Raw genomic sequence first — 22,228 nt, 5'->3', positions numbered from 1 at the left:
TGTTGTTGCCTCTATACTGCGTCCGCTAATCCTGTTTACCAGAGCGAGTCCCCACAATTGGTGGGGGATGCGCGCAGGTGCAGTGAGGCTTGTGTGAAGGCCGAAATATTTTTGTTTTTCCGGGCACGGTTGTATGTCTTACATCAAACCAGCGAAATTACAACCCGTGTCTCTCGACAAATGGGAGGCTGTCGTGAAAGCCCTTGTGGAGGCTAACTTGCAACAGCGGGAGGCTAATAAGCAGCAGCAGGAAACCAACCAGCTGCTATTGCAACATGTGATTGCTTTACAAGCGGCAGGAGCATCCCAGAGCGTCCACGATGCCCGAAAAGCGGTCCGTGCGGTGATCCCTAAGATGACCCTCTCAGACGACGTCGAGACCTATCTCCCGGTGTTTGAGAAGGTGGCCGTGAGGGAGAGACTACTCCTAGATCAGTGGGCTGACGTCGTTGCTCCGTTCCTGGCATCCGGACCCCAGCAGGTGTTTTTCGACTTGCCAGATGATCAAGCAGCTGATTACACGACAATAAAGGGTGAGTTTCCGGCAAGACTGGGGGTGAATGTGTTGGTCTGGGCCCAGCGGGTGCATCAGTGGGAGTTTAACCAGGCTTAACCCGCGAGACCTCAGTATTATGATCTGTTACACCGGTTTAAAAAATGGCTGCAGCCTGACGTGCTGAGTTCCACTGCTATGCTGGACCGCCTGTTGGCTGATGTCTTCTGGAGGGCTTTGCCGTACCCTCTCCAACACTCGATCGGCCAGGTGTCTCCTGGTAATGCCCTTGAGATGGTCGACCTAGGTGGAGCGCTATGAGGCTACCAGGACTCTACAGGGGGTTCTTTTGGGAGGGTGGCAGTCAAACCCCAGAAATCTCCACCCCAGAACGAGCGACTGGTGCCAGCACCTACACATTTGCGCGATCTTGAATACTTTGAAAAACTCTATTTGCATATAAAGCTATTGTTATGACATGCATGGAATTTTAATCTAAAACAGTGCTGTAATGTACAACTACTTACCGTGATCAGGAGTTCTTCCTCACTATCTCAAAAGTTGCTGCCAACCATTTTCATCACTTATGTAGCTAATAGTAGTGTACGTGCACGCATAATAGCGCAATCAAAAAGAATATCATGAATATCATGAAATAACTAATATTTGGCGAATATTCGCCTAAATATTTGTGATATATCGCAAATTCGAATATTGCCCCTGCCACTCATCACTATGCAAAAGGTATCCCAGAGACTATAGACAATAGCCACCTGTGCCAGGTGGAAGTGGGAGACACTCTGGCGGTAGCTCTGCTGGACTCAGGGAGTCTGGTGTCCCTGTTAAGGGCTTCCCTGGTGCTGCCCGCCGAGTATACTGGCCAAAAAGTCGGGGTCGTGTGCATCCATGGAGAATTAAAGGACTATCCCACTGCCCTGGTGTCTCTGTCCCCGGTGGCCGGCAGGTGGACCAAGAGGTGGCCATCGCCACCAATTTACATTATGAATAGGGATGAGCGAACTCGAACTGTATAGTTCGGGTTCGTACCGAATTTTGGGGTGTCCGTGACACGGACCCGAACCCGGACATTTTCGTAAAAGTCCGGGTTCGGGTTCGGTGTTCGTCGCTTTCTTCGCGCTTTTGTGACGCTTTCTTGGCGCTTTTTGAAAGGCTGCAAAGCAGCCAATCAACAAGCGTCATACTACTTGCCCCAAGAGGCCATCACAGCCATGCCTACTATTGGCATGGCTGTGATTGGCCAGAGCACCATGTGACCCAGCCTCTATTTAAGCTGGAGTCACATAGCGCCGCCCGTCACTCTGCTCTGATTAGCGTAGGGAGAGGTTGCGGCTGCGACAGTAGGGCGAGATTAGGCAGATTAACTCCTCCAAAGGACTTGATTAACTGATCGATCTGCAGCTGTGGATCATTGAGCTGCTGATCCTCAATTGCTCACTGTTTTTAGGCTGCCCAGACCGTTTGTCAGTCACATTTTTCTGGGGTGATCGGCGGCCATTTTGTGTCTTGTGGTGCGCCAGCACAAGCTGCGACCAAGTGCATTTAACCCTCAATGGTGTGGTTGTTTTTTGGCTAAAGCCTACATCAGGGTGAAGCTGTCACACCAAGTGCATTTAACCAGCAATAGTCTGTTTATTTTTTGGCCATATACTACATCAGGGGCAAGCTGCGCCTGTCACCAAGTGCATTTAACCCTCAATGGTGCGTTTGTTTTTTGGCTAAAGCCTACATCAGGGTGAAGCTGTCACACCAAGTGCATTTAACCAGCAATAGTCTGTTTATTTTTTGGCCATATACTACATCAGGGGCAAGCTGCGCCCGTCACCAAGTGCATTTAACCCTCAGTAGTGTGGTTGGTCAAGCTATCACACCAAGTGCATTTAACCAGCAATAGTCTGTTCATTTTTTGGCCATATACTAAATCAGGGGCAAGCTGCGCCCGTCACCAAGTGCATTTAACCAGCAATAGTCTGTTCATTTTTTGGCCATATACTACATCAGGGGCAAGCTGCGCCCATCACCAAGTGCATTTAACCAGCAATAGTGTGGTTATTTTTTGGCCATATCCCAGTCTAATTCTGTCACTAAATCCATACCGGTCACCCAGCGCCTAAATACTAGGCCTCAAATTTATATCCCGCTAAATCTCTCGTTACCGCTGTCCTGTTGTGGCTGGGAAAGTTATTTAGTGTCCGTCAAAGCACATTTTTTGTTCTGGGTTGAAATACAATTCCCAATTTAGCAATTTAAAAATTTTGTGGTTTCTGCTGTATCAGAGCTATTTGAAATCTATCCCTAAAAGGGTATATAATATTCAAGGTGCACATAGGGTCATTCAGAATAACTTCACACACCCGCTACTGTGCATTTCCAAGTCTAATTCTGTCACTAAACCCATACCTGTCACCCAGCGCCTAAATACTAGGCCTCAAATTCATATCCAGCTAAATCTGTCGTTAGTGCTGTAGCTGGGCGAGTTATTTAGTGTCCGTTCAAGCACATTTTTTGTTCTGGGTTGAAATACAATTCCCAATTTAGCAATTTCATAATTTAGTGGTTTCTGCTATATCAGAGCTATTTGAAATCTATCCCTAAAAGGGTAGATCATATTGAAGGTGCACATAGGGACATTCAGAATAACTTCACACACCCGCTACTGTGCATTTCCAAGTCTAATTCTGTCACTAAACCCATACCTGTCACCCAGCGCCTAAATACTAGGCCTCAAATTTATATCCAGCTAAATCTGTCCTTAGTGCTGTAGCTGGGCGAGTTATTTAGTGTCCGTTCAAGCACATTTCTTGTTCTGGGTTGAAATACAATTCCCAATTTAGCAATTTCATAATTTAGTGGTTTCTGCTATATCAGAGCTATTTGAAATCTATCCCTAAAAGGGTAGATCATATTGAAGGTGCACATAGGGACATTCAGAATAACTTCACACACCCGCTACTGTGCATTTCCAAGTCTAATTCTGTCACTAAACCCATACCTGTCACCCAGCGCCTAAATACTAGGCCTCAAATTTATATCCAGCTAAATCTGTCCTTAGTGCTGTAGCTGGGCGAGTTATTTAGTGTCCGTTCAAGCACATTTCTTGTTCTGGGTTGAAATACAATTCCCAATTTAGCAATTTCATAATTTAGTGATTTCTGCTATATCAGAGCTATTTGAAATCTATCCCTAAAAGGGTATATAATATTCAAGGTGCACATTGGGTCATTCAGAATAACTTCACACACACCCGCTACTGTGTATTTCCAAGTCTAATTCTGTCACTAAACCCATACCTGTCACCCAGCGCCTAAATACTAGGCCTCAAATTTATATCCTGCTAAATCTCTCGTTAACGCTGTCCTGTTGTGGCTGGGAAAGTTATTTAGTGTCCGTCAAAGCACATTTTTTGTTCTGGGTTGAAATACAATTCCCAATTTAGCAATTTCATAATTTAGTGGTTTCTGCTATATCAGAGCTATTTGAAATCTATCCCTAAAAGGGTATATAATATTCAAGGTGCACATTGGGTCATTCAGAATAACTTCACACACACACGCTTCTGTGCATTTCCAAGTCTAATTCTGTCACTAAATCCATACCGGTCACCCAGCGCCTAAATACTAGGCCTCAAATTTATATCCCGCTGAATTTGAATACAATACATTGGGCCAAATAATATATTTGTTGTTGTGGTGAACCATAACAATGAGAAAAACATCTAGTAAGGGACGCGGACGTGGACATGGTCGTGGTGGTGTTAGTGGACCCTCTGGTGCTGGGAGAGGACGTGGCCGTTCTGCCACATCCACACGTCCTAGTGTACCAACTACCTCAGGTCCCAGTAGCCGCCAGAATTTACAGCGATATATGGTGGGGCCCAATGCCGTTCTAAGGATGGTAAGGCCTGGGCAGGTACAGGCATTAGTCAATTGGGTGGCCGACAGTGGATCCAGCACGTTCACATTATCTCCCACCCAGTCTTCTGCAGAAAGCGCACAGATGGCGCCTGAAAACCAACCCCATCAGTCTGTCACATCACCCCCATGCATACCAGGGAAACTGTCTCAGCCTCAAGTTATGCAGCAGTCTCTTATGCTGTTTGAAGACTCCGCTGGCAGGGTTTCCCAAGGGCATCCACCTAGCCCTTCCCCAGCGGTGAAAGACATAGAATGCACTGACGCACAACCACTTATGTTTCCTGATGATGAGGACATGGGAATACCACCTCAGCATGTCTCTGATGATGACGAAACACAGGTGCCAACTGCTGCGTCTTTCTGCAGTGTGCAGACTGAACAGGAGGTCAGGGATCAAGACTGGGTGGAAGACGATGCAGGGGACGATGAGGTCCTAGACCCCACATGGAATGAAGGTCGTGCCACTGACTTTCACAGTTCGGAGGAAGAGGCAGTGGTGAGACCGAGCCAACAGCGTAGCAAAAGAGGGAGCAGTGGGCAAAAGCAGAACACCCGCCGCCAAGAGACTCCGCCTGCTACTGACCGCCGCCATCTGGGACCGAGCACCCCAAAGGCAGCTTCAAGGAGTTCCCTGGCATGGCACTTCTTCAAACAATGTGCTGACGACAAGACCCGAGTGGTTTGCACGCTGTGCCATCAGAGCCTGAAGCGAGGCATTAACGTTCTGAACCTGAGCACAACCTGCATGACCAGGCACCTGCATGCAAAGCATGAACTGCAGTGGAGTAAACACCTTAAAACCAAGGAAGTCACTCAGGCTCCCCCTGCTACCTCTTCTGCTGCTGCCGCCTCGGCCTATTCTGCTGCTGCCGCCTCGGCCTCTTCCTCCGCCTCTGGAGGAACGTTGGCACCTGCCGCCCAGCAAACAGGGGATGTACCACCAACACCACCACCACCACCTCCGTCACCAAGCGTCTCAACCATGTCACACGCCAGCGTTCAGCTCTCCATCTCACAAACATTTGATAGAAAGCGTAAATTCCCACCTAGCCACCCTCGATCCCTGGCCCTGAATGCCAGCATTTCTAAACTACTGGCCTATGAAATGCTGTCATTTAGGCTGGTGGACACAGACAGCTTCAAACAGCTCATGTCGCTTGCTGTCCCACAGTATGTTGTTCCCAGCCGCCACTACTTCTCCAAGAGAGCCGTGCCTTCCCTGCACAACCAAGTATCCGATAAAATCAAGTGTGCACTGCGCAACGCCATCTGTAGCAAGGTCCACCTAACCACAGATACGTGGACCAGTAAGCACGGCCAGGGACGCTATATCTCCCTAACTGCACACTGGGTAAATGTAGTGGCAGCTGGGCCCCAGGCGGAGAGCTGTTTGGCGCACGTCCTTCCGCCGCCAAGGATCGCAGGGCAACATTCTTTGCCTCCTGTTGCCACCTCCTCCTTCTCGGCTTCCTCCTCCTCTTCTTCCACCTGCTCATCCAGTCAGCCACACACCTTCACCACCAACTTCAGCACAGCCCGGGGTAAACGTCAGCAGGCCATTCTGAAACTCATATGTTTGGGGGACAGGCCCCACACCGCACAGGAGTTGTGGCGGGGTATTGAACAACAGACCGACGAGTGGTTGCTGCCGGTGAGCCTCAAGCCCGGCCTGGTGGTGTGTGATAATGGGCGAAATCTCGTTGCAGCTCTGGGACTAGCCAATTTGACGCACATCCCTTGCTTGGCGCATGTGCTGAATTTGGTGGTGCAGAAGTTCATTCACAACTACCCCGACATGTCAGAGCTGCTGCATAAAGTGCGGGCCGTCTGTTCGCGCTTCCGGCGTTCACATCCTGCTGCTGCTCGCCTGTCTGCGCTACAGCGTAACTTCGGCCTTCCCGCTCACCGCCTCATATGCGACGTGCCCACCAGGTGGAACTCCACCTTGCACATGCTGGACAGACTGTGCGAGCAGCAGCAGGCCATAGTGGAGTTTCAGCTGCAGCACGCACGGGTCAGTCGCACTACAGAACAGCACCACTTCACCACCAATGACTGGGCCTCCATGCGAGACCTGTGTGCCCTGTTGCGCTGTTTCGAGTACTCCACCAACATGGCCAGTGGCGATGACACCGTTATCAGCGTTACAATACCACTTCTATGTCTCCTTGAGAAAACACTTAGGGCGATGATGGAAGAGGAGGTGGCCCAGGAGGAGGAGGAGGAGGAGGAGGAAGAGGGGTCATTTTTAGCACTTTCAGGCCAGTCTCTTCGAAGTGACTCAGAGGGAGGTTTTTGGCAACAGCAGAGGCCAGGTACAAATGTGGCCAGCCAGGGCCCACTACTGGAGGACGAGGAGGACGAGGATGAGGAGGAGGTGGAGGAGGATGAGGATGAAGCATGGTCACAGCGGGGTGGCACCCAACGCAGCTCGGGTCCATCACTGGTGCGTGGCTGGGGGGAAAGGCAGGACGATGACGATACGCCTCCCACAGAGGACAGCTTGTCCTTATCCCTGGGCAGCCTGGCACACATGAGCGACTACATGCTGCAGTGCCTGCGCAACGACAGCAGAGTTGCCCACATTTTAACCTGTGCGGACTACTGGGTTGCCACCCTGCTGGATCCACGCTACAAAGACAATGTGCCCACCTTACTTCCTGCACTGGAGCGTGATAGGAAGATGCGCGAGTACAAACGCACGTTGGTAGACGCGCTACTGAGAGCATTCCCAAATGTCACAGGGGAACAAGTGGAAGGCCAAGGCAGAGGAGGAGCAAGAGGTCGCCAAGGCAGCTGTGTCAATGCCAGCTCCTTTGAGGGCAGGGTTAGCATGGCAGAGATGTGGAAAACTTTTGTCAACACGCCACAGCTAACTGCACCACCACCTGATACGCAACGTGTTAGCAGGAGGCAACATTTCACTAACATGGTGGAACAGTACGTGTGCACACCCCTCCACGTACTGACTGATGGTTCGGCCCCATTCAACTTCTGGGTCTCTAAATTGTCCACGTGGCCAGAGCTAGCCTTTTATGCCTTGGAGGTGCTGGCCTGCCCGGCAGCCAGCGTTTTGTCTGAACGTGTATTCAGCACGGCAGGGGGCGTCATTACAGACAAACGCAGCCGCCTGTCTACAGCCAATGTGGACAAGCTGACGTTCATAAAAATGAACCAGGCATGGATCCCACAGGACCTGTCCGTCCCTTGTCCAGATTAGACATTAACTACCTCCCCATAACCATATATTATTGGACTCCAGGGCACTTCCTCATTCAATCCTATTTTTATTTTCATTTTACCATTATATTGCGAGGCTACCCAAAGTTGAATGAACCTCTCCTCTGCCTGTGTGCTAGGCCTAAATATATGCCAATGGACTGTTGCAGTGGTGGGTGACGTGAAGCCTCATTCTCTGCTATGACATGCAGACTGATTCTCTGCTGACATGAAGCCAGATTGTCTGTTACGGGACCTCTCTGCTCTGCCTGTGTGCTAGGCCTAAATATATGCCAATGGACTGTTGCAGTGGTGGGTGACGTGAAGCCTCATTCTCTGCTATGACATGCAGACTAATTCTCTGCTGACATGAAGACAGATTCTCTGTTACGGGACCTCTCTACTCTGCCTGTGTGTGTGCTGGGCCTAAATATATGCCAATGGACTGTTGCAGTGGTGGCTGACGTGAAGCCTCATTCTCTGCTATGACATGAAGACTGATTCTCTGCTGACATGAAGCCAGATTCTCTGTTACGGGACCTCTCTCCTCTGCCTGTGTGTGTGCTGGGCCTAAATATATGCCAATGGACTGTTGCAGTGGTGGCTGACGTGAAGCCTCATTCTCTGCTATGACATGCAGACTGATTCTCTGCTGACATGAAGCCAGATTCTCTGTTACGGGACCTCTCTCCTCTGCCTGTGTGTGTGCTGGGCCTAAATATATGCCAATGGACTGTTGCAGTGGTGGCTGACGTGAAGCCTCATTCTCTGCTATGACATGCAGACTGATTCTCTGCTGACATGAAGCCAGATTCTCTGTTACGGGACCTCTCTCCTCTGCCTGTGTGTGTGCTGGGCCTAAATATATGCCAATGGACTGTTGCAGTGGTGGCTGACGTGAAGCCTCATTCTCTGCTATGACATGCAGACTAATTCTCTGCTGACATGAAGACAGATTCTCTGTTACGGGACCTCCCTCCTCTGCCTGGGTGCTGGGCCTAAATATATGCCAATGGACTGTTGCAGTGGTGGCTGACGTGAAGCCTCATTCTCTGCTATGACATGCAGACTGATTCTCTGCTGACATGAAGACAGATTCTCTGTTACGGGACCTCTCTCCTCTGCCTGTGTGCTAGGCCTAAATATATGCCAATGGACTGTTGCAGTGGTGGCTGACGTGAAGCCTCATTCTCTGCTATGACATGCAGACTAATTCTCTGCTGACATGAAGACAGATTGTCTGTTACGGGACCTCTCTCCTCTGCCTGGGTGCTGGGCCTAAATATATGCCAATGGACTGTTGCAGTGGTGGCTGACGTGAAGCCTCATTCTCTGCTATGACATGCAGACTGATTCTCTGCTGACATGAAGCCAGATTGTCTGTTACGGGACCTCTCTCCTCTGCCTGGGTGCTGGGTAGTGTTGAGCGCGAATATTCGAAAAGCAAATTTTTTTCGCGAATATCGCAACTTCGCGATTTCGCGAATATTTCGAATATAGTGCTATATATTCGTAAAAACGAATATTCGTTTTTTGTTTTTTCCCCCCCCCCCCACAAAATTACAGTACACATATAATTGATTGTTTCCCAAAGGTCCAACAGCTCAGATCTTACTCACATTGCCTAGAAAGTGATTGAGGCGCGAATCTTCGTAAGGCGATTTTATTAGCGCACATGCGAATATCGGCACGTCCCAGAACAGAGGCAAAGGGCTTTGCATTCATACATTAGTGAATTGAGTTGCGAATCTTCGTAAGGCGATTTTATTAGCGCACATGCGAATATCTACACTTGTCCCAGAACAGAGGCAAAGGGCTTTGCATTCATACATTAGTGATTGAATTGAGCTGCGAATCTTCGTAAGGCGATTTTATTAACGCAAATGCAAATATCTACACTTGTCCCCAGAACAGAGAGGCAAAGGCCTGTGCATTCATATAGTATAGCACCATATTCGCGAATACGTAGAACTTCGTAAAATTCGATTTACGAATATTCGTATTTTTTATTTTACTTTCCACCTTACAGATTACATTGATCTGTACTCTGTCAACTACTGTCATCACCCCCCACTGTATCTCGATTGATTCCCAAAAGTCTCACATTCCCTAGAAAGTGATTGAGGTGCGAATCTTCGTAAGGCGATTTTATTAGCGCACATGCGAATATCTACACTTGTCCCAGAACAGAGGCAAAGGGCATTGCATTCATACATTAGTGATTGAATTGAGTTGCGAATCTTCGTAAGGCGATTTCATTAGCGCACATGTGAATTTTGCATAGCATATGTATTATGCGATGCGAAAATTCGAATTATCGCATATGCGAAATAATAACGAATTTGAATAATCGCGAATATTTTACGAATATTCTTTCGAATATTCACAAAATTTCGCGAATTCGAATATGGGACATGCCGCTCAACACTAGTGCTGGGCCTAAATTTATGACAATGGACTGTTGCAGTGGTGGGTGACGTGAAGCCTGATTCTCTGCTATGACATGCAGACTGATTCTCTGCTGACATGAAGACAGATTCTCTGTTACGGGACCTCTCTCCTCTGCCTGTGTGTGTGCTGGGCCTAAATATATGCCAATGGACTGTTGCAGTGGTGGCTGACGTGAAGCCTCATTCTCTGCTATGACATGCAGACTAATTCTCTGCTGACATGAAGACAGATTCTCTGTTACGGGACCTCTCTCCTCTGCCTGGGTGCCGGGGCCTAAATATCTGAGAATGGACTGTTCCAGTGGTGGGTGACGGGAAGCCAGATTCTCTGCTATGGAACCTCTCTCCAATTGATTTTGGTTAATTTTTATTTATTTAATTTTTATTTTAATTCATTTCCCTATCCACATTTGTTTGCAGGGGATTTACCTACATGTTGCTGCCTTTTGCAGCCCTCTAGCTCTTTCCTGGGCTGTTTTACAGCCTTTTTAGTGCCGAAAAGTTCGGGTCCCCATTGACTTCAATGGGGTTCGGGTTCGGGACGAAGTTCGGATCGGGTTCGGATCCCGAACCCGAACATTTCCGGGATGTTCGGCCGAACTTCTCGAACCCGAACATCCAGGTGTTCGCTCAACTCTAATTATGAACTCATAAAAGGGAGAGACTTCCCGAGCTTGCCGCATGGTGTGAATTACCACCAACACCGCAAGGTGACTGTTTATTTTGTCACTTGCCTAAAGTGTGAAAAAAAAACACTGAACTGTTTGATCCAAAGAACTTGATGTTGCCTCAATACTGCGTCCGCTAATCCTGTCTACCAGAGCGAGTCCCCACAGTATACATAGTTGGTGGGGGCTCATGCATTGGGTCATGTTCAGGGTTGTAGCACTTTATGTATAGAGTATAATAGAATCATATCATACTCACGCCCAATGGTGAGGACATGATGAGGGTTGTAGTATACTATGGGTAGAGTATAGCAAAAAAGTATTATGCTCATGCCCAGAGTTCAGTACACATTGAGGGTTGTAGTATATTATGGATAGTGCATAACAAAAAAGTATTATGGTCACGTCCAGTGGTCAAGACATGTAGTATACTATGGACAGAGTATAACAGAAAAGTATTATGGTCATGTATATGGTATGATAGATTTGTATTATGATCATGTGCAGTGGTCAGGACATGTTGAGGGTTGTAGTATACTATGGATAGAGTATAAGAGAAAAGTATTATGGTCATGTATAAGGTATGATAGATTTGTATGATGATCATGTGCAGTGGTTGGGTCATCTTCAAAGTTGTAGCGTTGTACTTATAAAGTATAATACAATTATGTTATGGTCTTGTCTCCTGGTCAGGCCATGTTGGGGATTGTAGTTTTCTATGTTTAGAGTATAATAGGTTTGCATCTTGATCATGTCCAGTGGTTGGGTCATGTTGGGAATCGTAGTGTTCTATGTATAGAGTATAATAGAATTGTAATATGTCAAGTCCAGTAGTCAGGTCATGTTGGGAGTTGTAGTGTTCTATAAACAGTATAGAGTATAAATAAATTATATTATAGTCCGTTCCTGTGGACGAGTCACATTGGGAGGTGAAGTCACCTCCCAATGTGACTCGTCCACAGGAACTGACTATAATATAATTTATTATATGTATATAGAGTATCAATGGGTGTGATGGTTCTCATTGAGGAGATCCACATTGGATTCCTACAGGCAATGCTTCATGGTAAAAATGTATGCATATTAGTTCTTCTAATGTATGCATAAGATCCCAATTTATATTTCAAGGCTCATTCATGGGTTGGACTTACAGGGTAGATACATAGAGGGGGCACTAGAGAGACAGGATTATTTCTGGAGGAAACCTAATTTGCACGTATAATGTATGCCCAGTGGTCAGGTCTGGAGATGTAGTGTTTGAGGTCTACAGAGAGTATACAAGGATTTTATAATGATGCCATTCAATGCTAAGGTAATGTGTAGTGTTCTATGTGTATATAGGGTATGATTGTATTGCGAGCATGTCCTATAGTCCGATCATATTGGAGGGTATAACCAGAACATAAGAAGAGACCTATGATACAATCCTGCCCACGTCTATTTTAGCTACGCTACAGAAACTGCAAACTTTGCAAAGTTTTTCCTCCATTAGTTATGCTTCATGCTGGACAATGACCTGGTCACTGTTCCTAAAGGAGATATATGAAATAAATGCTCGCTGATAATGATAAAGCCTCCTTCCTAAAAGATTTCTCTCTTGCGCAGCAATATATCAGGCTACTCTTTCCTGAATAAGTTTCAAGAGACTCTTTTCATTAGTCTTGAGCAACAAGGTCAAGAAAAGTATCAGAAAGGTATCACAAAGTAAAAGAAAAAACCCTCTGCTGATGGCGCATCGCCCTTTCATCTCACAGCGAGATCGCTCTACCAGTTCAGTGGCTCATTTACTGGGGGTTTTCAGTTCATTTGCGCGTCTAGTCTGCAATTTATTTAGTTAATGTAGATAAACAAACTGTAGCTTTCTGTATAATTGATCACATCATAGGACCATTATAAAGTCTTAAGAGTGGTAAATTCTGTTCCCTTACGCTGGTTCTCAATTTTCATTATTATAACAAGTCTTAGGGCAAGGATGGCCAACCTGAGGCTCTCCAGCTGTTGGAAAAATACAACCCCCACCATGCCCAGACTGCCTACAGCAGGACATGGCGGGAGTTGTAGTTTTACAACAGCTGCAGAGTCTGCAATAATATCTGGGTCCTTACATCTGAGAGGCCCAAAGGCCATCCTATAAGTGGCAGTGTAAATGGGCCATGTAGATCCATTCCATCTCCCTATGAAAATGAATACTTAAAGGGCTATCTACCCACATTGCAAGCTTGGCCATATTTTATTAAATCTAAAGTTAAAGGGGTTGTGCAGCAATTCATATTGATGATTTATCCTCAGGATAGGTCATCAATATTAGAACGGCGGAGGTCCGACACTCGGCACCTCGGCCGATCAGCCGCGGTCATTACACTGCCAGTCATCTCCTGCAGAGTGGCAGCACAGTGTAATTACAAGCTCTTGCTCCATTCAAGTAAATAGCGCAAATATTCGTAGTTACCCTGCACTCGCATGGAGCCCTGCCTCCTCTTCAAACAGCTGATCGGCTGGGGTGTCGGGTGTTAGACCTCCGCCGATCAGACATTGAGGATAGGTCATCTATAAATGCCTTCACAAGGCCTTTAAAGCAGTAGTCAAAGCTGGTCTTTTTATTATTTTTATTTTTTATCTACAAAGATATTAGCATTGTTCCATTCATGTTGTGGCAGAATCCATCCTGCTGCTTTTGTCAGCAGTCACATCATCAATAAATACAAGAGAAGCAGTTCCATTGGCAGCCATACATGCCCACGCCATGACACTGCCACCACCATGCTTCACTGATGAGGTGGTATGCTTAGGATCATGAGCAGTTCCGTTCCTTCTCCATACTCTTCTCTTCCCATCACTCTGGTACAAGTTGATCTTGGTCTCATCTGTCCATAGGATGTTGTTCGAGAACTGTGAAGGCTTTTTTAGATGTCGTTTGGCAAACTCTAATCTGGCCTTCCTGTTTTTGAGGCTCACCAATGGTTTACATCTTGTGGTGAACCCTCTGTATTCACTCTGGTGAAGTCTTCTCTTGATTGTTGACTTTGACACACATACACCTACCTCCTGGAGAGCGTTCTTGATCTGGACAACTGTTGTAAAGGGTGTTTTCTTCACCAGAGAAATAATTCTTCGGTCATCCACCACAGTTGTTTTCCGCGGCCTTCCGGGTCTTTTGGTGTTGCTGAGCTCACCGATGCGTTCCTTCTTTTTAAGGATGTTCCAACCAGTTTTTTTGGCCACGCCTAATGTTTTTGCTATCTCTCTGATGGGTTTGTTGTGTTTTTTCAGCCTAATGATGGCTTGCTTCACTGATAGTGACAGCTCTTTGGATCTTGAGAGTTGACAGCAACAGATTCCAAATACAGATAGCAGACTGGAAATGACCTCTGGACCTTTTATCTGCTCATTGTAATTGGGATAATGAGGGAATAACACACACCTGGCCATGGAACAGCGGAGAAGCCAATTGTCCCATTACTTTTGGCCCCTTAACAAGTGGGAGGCACATATGCAAACTGTTGTAATTCCTGCACCGTTCACCTGATTTGGATGTAAATACCCTCACATTAAAGCTGACAGTCTGCAGGTAAAGCACATCTTGTTTGTTTCATTTCAAATCCATTGTGGTGGTATATAGAGCCAAACATGTTAGAATTGTGTCGATGTCCCAATATTTTTGGACCTGACTGTATAACATAGCATCATACACCGTGACCTCATAATGAGGTGAGCACGCTGAATTGACTTTAATCTTCAAACTATATTCTTGTTTCTGCCAATTTAGTAACTATGTAACCAATCTGTACTATACCCAGTGACTATGTAACCAATCTGTACTATACCCAGTGACTATGTAACCAATCTGTACTATACCCAGTGACTATGTAACCAATCTGTACTATACCCAGTGACGATGTAACCAATCTGTACTATACCCAGTGACTATGCAACCAATCTGTACTATACCCAGTGACGATGTAACCAATCTGTACTATACCCAGTGACTATGCAACCAATCTGTACTATACCCAGTGACGATGTAACCAATCTGTACTATACCCAGTGACTATGCAACCAATCTGTACTATACCCAGTGACTATGTAACCAATCTGTACTATACCCAGTGACGATGTAACCAATCTGTACTATACCCAGTGACTATGCAACCAATCTGTACTATACCCAGTGACGATGTAACCAATCTGTACTATACCCAGTGACTATGCAACCAATCTGTACTATACCCAGTGACGATGTAACCAATCTGTACTATACCCAGTGACTATGCAACCAATCTGTACTATACCCAGTGACTATGTAACCAATCTGTACTATACCCAGTGACTATGCAACCAATCTGTACTATACCCAGTGACTATGCAACCAATCTGTACTATACCCAGTGACTATGTAACCAATCTGTACTATACCCAGTGACTATGTAACCAATCTGTACTATACCCAGTGACTATGTAACCAATCTGTACTATACTCAGTGACTATGCAACCAATCTGTACTATACCCAGTGACTATGTAACCAATCTGTACTATACCCAGTGACTATGTAACCAATCTGTACTATACCCAGTGACTATGCAACCAATCTGTACTATACCCAGTGACGATGTAACCAATCTGTACTATACCCAGTGACTATGCAACCAATCTGTACTATACCCAGTGACTATGTAACCAATCTGTACTATACCCAGTGACGATGTAACCAATCTGTACTATACCCAGTGACTATGCAACCAATCTGTACTATACCCAGTGACGATGTAACCAATCTGTACTATACCCAGTGACTATGCAACCAATCTGTACTATACCCAGTGACGATGTAACCAATCTGTACTATACCCAGTGACTATGCAACCAATCTGTACTATACCCAGTGACTATGTAACCAATCTGTACTATACCCAGTGACTATGCAACCAATCTGTACTATACCAAGTGACTATGCAACCAATCTGTACTATACCCAGTGACTATGTAACCAATCTGTACTATACCCAGTGACTATGCAACCAATCTGTACTATACCCAGTGACTATGCAACCAATCTGTACTATACCCAGTGACTATGTAACCAATCTGTACTATACCCAGTGACTATGTAACCAATCTGTACTATACCCAGTGACTATGTAACCAATCTGTACTATACCCAGTGACTATGTAACCAATCTGTACTATACCCAGTGACTATGCAACCAATCTGTACTATACCCAGTGACTATGTAACCAATCTGTACTATACCCAGTGACTATGTAACCAATCTGTACTATACCAAGTGACGATGTAACCAATCTGTACAATACACAGTGACTATGTAACCAATCTGTACTATACCCAGTGACTATGTAACCAATCTGTACTATACCCAGTGACTATGTAACCAATCTGTACGATACCCAGTGATGATGTAACCAATCTGTACTATACCCAGTGACTATGCAACCAATCTGTACTATACCAAGTGACTATGTAACCAATCTGTACTATACACAGTGACTATGCAACCAATCTGTACTATACCCAGTGACTATGTAACTAATCTGCACTATACCCAGTGACGATGTAACCAATCTGTACTATACCCAGTGACGATGTAACCAATCTGTACTATACCCAGTGACGATGTAACCAATCTGTACTATACCCAGTGACGATGTAACCAATCTGTACTATACCCAGTGACGATGTAACCAATCTGTACTATACCCAGTGACGATGTAACCAATCTGTACTATACCCAGTGACGATGTAACCAATCTGTACTATACCCAGTGACGATGTAACCAATCTGTACTATACCCAGTGACTATGCAACCAATCTGTACTATACCCAGTGACGATGTAACCAATCTGTACTATACCCAGTGACTATGCAACCAATCTGTACTATACCCAGTGACTATGTAACCAATCTGTACTATACCCAGTGACTATGTAACCAATCTGTACTATACCCAGTGACTATGCAACCAATCTGTACTATACAAGTGACTATGCAACCAATCTGTACTATACCCAGTGACTATGTAACCAATCTGTACTATACCCAGTGACTATGCAACCAATCTGTACTATACCCAGTGACTATGCAACCAATCTGTACTATACCCAGTGACTATGTAACCAATCTGTACTATACCCAGTGACTATGCAACCAATCTGTACTATACCCAGTGACTATGTAACCAATCTGTACTATACCCAGTGACTATGCAACCAATCTGTACTATACCCAGTAACTATGTAACCAATCTGTACTATACCCAGTGACTATGTAACCAATCTGTACTATACTCAGTGACTATGCAACCAATCTGTACTATACCCAGTGACTATGTAACCAATCTGTACTATACCCAGTGACTATGTAACCAATCTGTAATATACCAAGTGACGATGTAACCAATCTGTACTATACTCAGTGACTATGTAACCAATCTGTACTATACTCAGTGACTATGTAACCAATCTGTACTATACCCAGTGACTATGTAACCAATCTGTACAATACACAGTGACTATGTAACCAATCTGTACTATACCCAGTGACGATGTAACCAATCTGTACTATACCCAGTGATGATGTAACCAATCTGTACTATACCCAGTGACTATGTAACCAATCTGTACTATTCCCAGTGACTATGTAACCAATCTGTACTATACCCAGTGACGATGTAACCAATCTGTACTATACCCAGTGATGATGTAACCAATCTGTACTATACCCAGTGACGATGTAACCAATCTGTACAATACACAGTGACTATGTAACCAATCTGTACTATACCCAGTGACGATGTAACCAATCTGTACTATACCCAGTGATGATGTAACCAATCTGTACTATACCCAGTGACTATGTAACCAATCTGTACTATTCCCAGTGACTATGTAACCAATCTGTACTATACCCAGTGACGATGTAACCAATCTGTACTATACCCAGTGACGATGTAACCAATCTGTACTATACCCAGTGACGATGTAACCAATCTGTACTATACCCAGTGACGATGTAACCAATCTGTACTATACCCAGTGACGATGCAACCAATCTGTACTATACCCAGTGACTATGCAACCAATCTGTACTATACCCAGTGATGATGTAACCAATCTGTACTATACCCAGTGACTATGTAACCAATCTGTACTATTCCCAGTGACTATGTAACCAATCTGTACTATACCCAGTGACGATGTAACCAATCTGTACTATACCCAGTGACTATGTAACCAATCTGTACTATTCCCAGTGACTATGTAACCAATCTGTACTATACCCAGTGACGATGTAACCAATCTGTACTATACCCAGTGACTATGCAACCAATCTGTACTATACACTACGTGCAGAATTATTAGGCAAATGAGTATTTTGACCACATCATCCTCTTTATGCATGTTGTCTTACTCCAAGCTGTATAGGCTCGAAAGCCTACTACCAATTAAGCATATTAGGTGATGTGCATCTCTGTAATGAGAAGGGGTGTGGTCTAATGACATCAACACCCTATATCAGGTGTGCATAATTATTAGGCAACTTCCTTTCCTTTGGCAAAATGGGTCAAAAGAAGGACTTGACAGGCTCAGAAAAGTCAAAAATAGTGAGATATCTTGCAGAGGGATGCAGCACTCTTAAAATTGCAAAGCTTCTGAAGCGTGATCATCGAACAATCAAGCGTTTCATTCAAAATAGTCAACAGGGTCGCAAGAAGCGTGTGGAAAAACCAAGGCGCAAAATAACTGCCCATGAACTGAGAAAAGTCAAGCGTGCAGCTGCCAAGATGCCACTTGCCACCAGTTTGGCCATATTTCAGAGCTGCAACATCACTGGAGTGCCCAAAAGCACAAGGTGTGCAATACTCAGAGACATGGCCAAGGTAAGAAAGGCTGAAAGACGACCACCACTGAACAAGACACACAAGCTGAAACGTCAAGACTGGGCCAAGAAATACCTCAAGACTGATTTTTCTAAGGTTTTATGGACTGATGAAATGAGAGTGAGTCTTGATGGGCCAGATGGATGGGCCCGTGGCTGGATTGGTAAAGGGCAGAGAGCTCCAGTCCGACTCAGACGCCAGCAAGGTGGAGGTGGAGTACTGGTTTGGGCTGGTATCATCAAAGATGAGCTTGTGGGGCCTTTTTGGGTTGAGGATGGAGTCAAGCTCAACTCCCAGTCCTACTGCCAGTTTCTGGAAGACACCTTCTTCAAGCAGTGGTACAGGAAGAAGTCTGCAAGGTAAGAAAAACATGATTTTCATGCAGGACAATGCTCCATCACACGCGTCCAAGTACTCCACAACGTGGCTGGCAAGAAAGGGTATAAAAGAAGAAAATCTAATGACATGGCCTCCTTGTTCACCTGATCGGAACCCCATTGAGAACCTGTGGTCCATCATCAAATGTGAGATTTACAAGGAGGGAAAACAGTACACCTCTCTGAACAGTGTCTGGGAGGCTGTGGTTGCTGCTGCACGCAATGTTGATGCTGAACAGATCAAAACACTGACAGAATCCATGGATGGCAGGCCTTTGAGTGTCCTTGCAAAGAAAGGTGGCTATATTGGTCACTGATTTGTTTTTGTTTTGTTTTTAAATGTCAGAAATGTATATTTGTGAATGTTGAGATGTTATATTGGTTTCACTGGTAAAAATAAATAATTGAAATGGGTATATATTTGTTTTTTGTTAAGTTGCCTAATAATTATGTACAGTAATAGTCACCTGCACACACAGATATCCCCCTAAAAAAGCTAAAACTAAAAACAAACTAAAGACTACTTCCAAAAATATTCAGCTTTGATATTAATGAGTTTTTTGGGTTCATTGGAACATGGTTGTTGTTCAATAATAAAATTTATCCTCAAAAATACAACTTGCCTAATAATTCTGCACTCCCTGTACCCAGTGACTATGTAACCAATCTGTACTATACCCAGTGACTATGTAACCAATCTGTACTATACCCAGTGACTATGTAACCAATCTGTACTATACCCAGTGACTATGTAACCAATCTGTACCATACCCAGTGACGATGTAACCAATCTGTACTATACCCAGTGACTATATAACCAATCTGTACTATTCCCAGTGACTATGTAACCAATCTGTACTATACCCAGTGACTATGTAACCAATCTGTACTATTCCCAGTGACTATGTAACCAATCTGTACTATACCCAGTGACGATGTAACCAATCTGTACTATACCCAGTGACGATGTAACCAATCTGTACTATACCCAGTGACGATGTAACCAATCTGTACTATACCCAGTGACGATGTAACCAATCTGTACTATACCCAGTGACGATGTAACCAATCTGTACTATACCCAGTGACGATGCAACCAATCTGTACTATACCCAGTGACAATGTAACCAATCTGTACTATACCCAGTGACGATGTAACCAATCTGTACTATACCCAGTGACGATGCAACCAATCTGTACTATACCCAGTGACTATGCAACCAATCTGTACTATACCCAGTGATGATGTAACCAATCTGTACTATACCCAGTGACTATGCAACCAATATGAACTGTACCCAGTATGGTGCTAGCATTGTAGAGGCCATAGAGTCATGGGAGCATAGCCGCTATGGGGCTTGTAGTGGGAGGGGGTCCGGCACTAACCCGCTTCCCTTGCTTTTCACAAAAATTAATAATTTTTTACTTTCTTTTTTATATCCATTGATTGGTGAAATTTTACGCAGGTCAATCAAATCTGATATTGAATGAGTTATTTATATATATATATATATATATATATATAAATAAGAATTACAGTATTTATTTTATATTTATATTGTTTTTATCTAGCAATCATAATTATCCAAGCTTAGCACCTTTTTGCTTTTTAAGCTGCTCTGTTCGTGAATGTGACATGGCTATTTCTTGTACCTGACAAAAGGGGTCCAGGTACTCTAAAATGCATTGTACTTTATTGCAAATAAATTGTGGATTATAACCATTAGAAGGAAATCTCTTTTACCATTTGTAGGCATGCTCACCTGGTCTTTACATTTCACACTTGATGAGCAATGACAAACAGCCTGGAAGTAATGGATCTTCTTGAAAACGCCTTCAGGGTGCCTATTCTGCACAAGTAATGAAGGTGAGCATAAAATCCTTGAGATACTGTAAATTTGATTTTATACTGTAATGGATGACACTATCCTATGTTATGCAGTATCTTTATTTGGCTATTAGAGTTCCTTGTGTGCAGTCACACTGCCATAACAGCCACCACTAGGGGGAGCTGACTACATACACATTTAATGGTGTTAACTCAAGATTGACACTTTAGCAGGGGAGGTGGAACCGCACCATTCTGGAGAACAAGGGTTCCTTGTCTTCTACATGAGTGTGACCAGTCCATTCAAGGTCTATAGGAGCAATGGAAATAGCCAAGTGCAGTAATAGCTATCTCAGACTTTGAATGGGGCAGCAGTGCACAGTGTGATTGGTGCGCTATTGAAACAGTGGACCCCAATTCTCAAATCAGACAATTATTACCGATATTGTTGATTGATCTTGGGGCAATCCTTTTAAACAGCTCCCATTGAGTTCAATACTTGCCTTAGCTGTATAAGCCTAGGTGTAGCTTGCTCCCCCTAGTTGTGGCTTTGTGTTGACAGAATTATATCATTTATCAATTCAGAAAAACAGGGATTTCCAGTGCAAATATGACTTTCAAATTTCCCGTAATAGAAATGTTGTGAATCAAAAGCATAGTAGGTAGTAGGGCCTCTTTTGAGTTTTGCTGTGAGCCCTATGATTTTATTGTATGTTCTTGGTGGAGGTTTTTGTAACTTTTTCTGACCTGTTCAGGCCTCTCCTATAATGTTCCCTCTAAATTGTGTTTTGGGAATGACATAGTTAACAATTTTGCACCTTACAGATGTTATTTGGTCCACTTGCAGTACCCCAGTGGACAGGGGTATGTTGTGCAATTGTTTGGTAATGTACTGTTTTGTCATTTTATGTTATTCACTGCTATGTAATGTGACTCACCCAGTATGCTAAGCATGAGAAAGGTATGGCTAGAGTTAATAATCAAGGCCCAGCTCTCTCTGGAGCTCAGGGTGTGGGATGGCCCCTACTCTTAGTTCCAAAAGATTCTAGTTGTTCTAGTAGGAATGTGAGGACGGGCCTGAAGAAGGCAGGGAGCAGACATTATGTGCCCCTCTTCTCATGCATTCAGGTTCAATGCTTCCAGAGACTAACAGATCCCTGTGTTTCCTCCACTACCATCAGAGAGAGAGAGAGAGAAAGATTTTGGAAAATTTTCATGGCTACAGGGTGAGAGTCAGTTAATACACCCTGTACACCCAATATTAGGGGACACAGAGGCTGCAATGTTTTACTCAGCACAGTGATCAGCGTACAGCATTTCAGGCCCTGCTCCAGTGGGGGGATAATGAGTTCAGACACCCTGCACA

This window comes from Bufo gargarizans, chromosome 7 (assembly GCF_014858855.1).
Source record: "Bufo gargarizans isolate SCDJY-AF-19 chromosome 7, ASM1485885v1, whole genome shotgun sequence".
Classification (NCBI taxonomy): domain Eukaryota; kingdom Metazoa; phylum Chordata; class Amphibia; order Anura; family Bufonidae; genus Bufo; species Bufo gargarizans.
The sequence above is the reverse complement of the archived record's forward strand: the minus strand, read 5'-3'. Positions refer to the sequence as shown.